The following is a 3,361-nucleotide window of genomic DNA, read 5'->3' as shown; positions in this document are numbered from 1 at the left end:
ATGCCTGTAGTCCCAGCTACTTGGGAGGCTGAGGCAGAAGGATCACTTGAGCCCAGGAGTTTGAGGTTGCTGTGAGCTAGGCTGACCCACGGCACTCTAGCCCAGGCAACAGAGTGAGACTCTGTCTCAAAAAACAAAAACAAATAAAAGCCCATGATACAGGGTGCATGATAGGGCATGACCAAGGAAATTAATATTGATCAGAATGTGCTTGGGAATTGTAGGGATAGGCAAATTCAGTGGCTGGGATTAGGGAAGCCCTCATCCAGAAGATGGCATGTGAGCTCAGCCTTTCAGTGCAGTGCCCTTGCACAGAGCTGCCACTCCATAGGACACTTGCTGGGTAATCTGCCAAACTCTTCTTCCTGGAAGACTGTGCATCCCACCCAAGGATGGGCTTGCAGAAGCCATATTCCACTATATGGTTGTGACTTCTGCCCACTGACTGGGGGTGGGATATACAACTTCTTCAAGCTGGGCCAATCAGTGTCCTTCCCTGGAAATTTGGGACTGGAACCAAGAAATGTTCATTGTCTGGGCTCTTTGAATAGAATGAATGTAAATATTTAGGAGTAGCAGAGAAGAATGAAACAGATACAGAGATGTTATAGAGGAGCAATGGAAAGAGAGTTCACTTCCCGGTTCCAATTTCTTTCTGAGGCTGGCTGCACCCCCCTTCATGTTCTGCATAAGGAACCTTTAAGGAAACTTTCTATCCTTTGCAGAAGATTTCATCTCAAACCACAAACTTAGAAGTGCAAGACATTAAACAATTTTCATTTCTTATAATTCAACTTAATTTTTAAGGTATAACGTTCATTCCACCAGGTTATAGTGAAAAACAAAATATAGCTTGCTCCTTCCCACCACTAACTAGAGCTGGAGCACAATGTGTCAGAGTGACTCTCAGGGGCCTGGCCCACTGTCCTCCCAGGTTATACTGACATGCCCATTGCTTCTATCCATGGGGTCCCTTTAGGTCTGGTGGCTCTCTGCTGCTTCCGTGTCATGTTTGGGCCATGGGACTATCTTGGGAAGCTGCCAAGTTCCCATCTGCCCAGATGACCATAATCATCATTCCCTGGGCACTCACTGACAAGGAGCAAGTCCATGTCTCTCTCTGTCCTCCCCACTACTCTGCAGAATTCTTTTCCTTCTGGGGGTGTCCCCATTCCTCTGACCACCGTCCCCCTCCCCTACTCTGCTGATTTTCCAGGATGTTTTGAATATATCCAGAACTCTGGAGTGAGACTTTCTGGTTTCAATGCTGGCTCTGTCACGTTAAGCAAATTACTTAGCCTCATTGTGCCTCAGTTTCCTCATGTGAAAAACAGTGATGATAATAGCTCTCACCTGTCTTCATTTGGGTTCCCCCAGAAGCAGACCTTGAGAGAAAGATTTGAGTACAGGTAGCTTACTGGGGAGGTGACCCCATGACACAGCAGTAAAGGTGTAAGGAAGTGAGACAGGGAAGGGAAGAAAGTCAACAAAGGGTATCAAACCAGTTCCTACCATGGGCAACTGGAGTTCCATCCCCTTGGGGAACTTGGGGTGACAGCACAGAGCAAGGTTGGGCGACTGTGTCCTGGGCCATAAAACAGTTTTATTGGAATAGCCACTCCTTTTCACTTACATATGGTCTGTGGCTGCTTTCACACTGTAACAGCCAAGTTGCGTAGTTGTGATGGAGACTGTGTGGCTCACGAAGCCTAACCTGGACCGACCTGTACTGAACAACTTCGCCAGCTTCCGCTGTAGAACACGCGCCAGAGTTATCCCAACCTAAGGACAAGGAAGCCAGCAAGTCTTCCTGTGTCGTTAGTGGAGGGCTGCCACCCTTCCCCTCTGCTCCCTTCTCCTCCTTCCACCTGCCAGTTTGCCTCTTCTAGGCTTTCGCCTGGGCAATATCAATGCTGATGACAGTTATGTTTACTTCTGTGGCTAAAATTAAGTCTTCCGTGCTTTGTGCATCTGTTGATTCTAAAAGTTGAAACTCAATGAAAAGTGTTTATCTTATATCTTGTGACCATATAAATATGTTTTGTTGCAGAGCTAGTAGTCACCAAGATTACATTTCCTTTCTTGAACAATTTGTAATTGTCTTCTGAAAAACAATATTTGATGCATTTATTATATGATTATATGAAAGCCATGTTAGTTGTAAATGGTGATAATGTAATGAATACCTGTGTACTATCACCCAACCCAGGAACTAGACTATTACCAATTATGTGTATGAGCCAGGGTAATGCTCCCTGTACCATTCTTTCGCCTCTGGCTGCTTTTTAAAAAATACTATGCAATCAGAAATGTATTTGTGCTTAAACAAAGCTTTGTTTAGTTGTGCTTGGTTATGAGCTCTATAAAAATGGTATGATATGTATAGTGCAGCCTTCTTGGAGTTACGTTTTTCAGGAAACGTTGTTTTCAAGACTATTCCATGTTTTTGTGTATTGCTGTGAGAACTGCTTGTCGTTATTAGAAATCCTTAGAAACTCCAGGGAAACCTAAAAGGGATTCAAGGAAGGAAACACAGTCTCGATGATCTCTGGTTCTGCATAAATGACATTCCCAACAGGCCTAGTACGCCCTCTTCCACACTGTCCCCTACTGCTCCCATCTTCAGGGTCCAGCCTCCTGGCTCAGTGCCCTGACGGTGGCCGCTTCGTCTAAGGATGGCACTTGTCCCTGGCAGGGCCAGAGAATGTTTGGACCTGGAACTGGGAGGTTTCCACTCTGGCGGCTGAAGGTGTAAGATGCGCAGCTTGGGCTGTGAGGGCCACATTTCCCACCATGTGGACCAGAGCAGAGGAGATGCTGGTCTGCAGAGAAAGAGCAAGACGTTCAGGGAGGGGCAGAGGACACAGTCAGGGAAGAGCCCTCGCAGGGTTTGAGTTCCCACTTCCAACCATTCCTGAGGTCCAGCTGCGGCATGTGACGTCAGGATTCATAGTTAACCCTCCTTTTGCTTAAACTACTCTGTGTTCTGTTCCATCATTCGCAGCCGCCACTGGCAAGGCAAGGATGCCTGCCAGGAATTATCTTCTGTTATTACTCCTTCCCTGTTTGCTAGTAAAAGACTGCACAAACAATTAAAATGATAATTTAACAATATAATTGCCACTTACTGGGAATTTTCTGTGACCCAGTGAGTGCTTTTTGTTCATTATCTCATTCAATACTCAAACCAAGTCTATGAGGCAAATACTATTGTCCCTGTGTTACAGATGAGTAAACTGAGGCATAAAAAAACTAAAAGACACCCAGGTTAACAAAGCTATTAAGAGGAAGATCCATTATTCATACCTTTGTCTGTTGGACCCCAAAGCCTGTATTCTTTTTTTTTTTTAATTTTTTAAAT

The sequence above is a fragment of the Propithecus coquereli genome, unplaced genomic scaffold (assembly GCF_000956105.1).
Source record: "Propithecus coquereli isolate 6110/MARCELLA unplaced genomic scaffold, Pcoq_1.0 Scaffold482, whole genome shotgun sequence".
Lineage (NCBI taxonomy): Eukaryota > Metazoa > Chordata > Mammalia > Primates > Indriidae > Propithecus > Propithecus coquereli.
The sequence above is the reverse complement of the archived record's forward strand: the minus strand, read 5'-3'. Positions refer to the sequence as shown.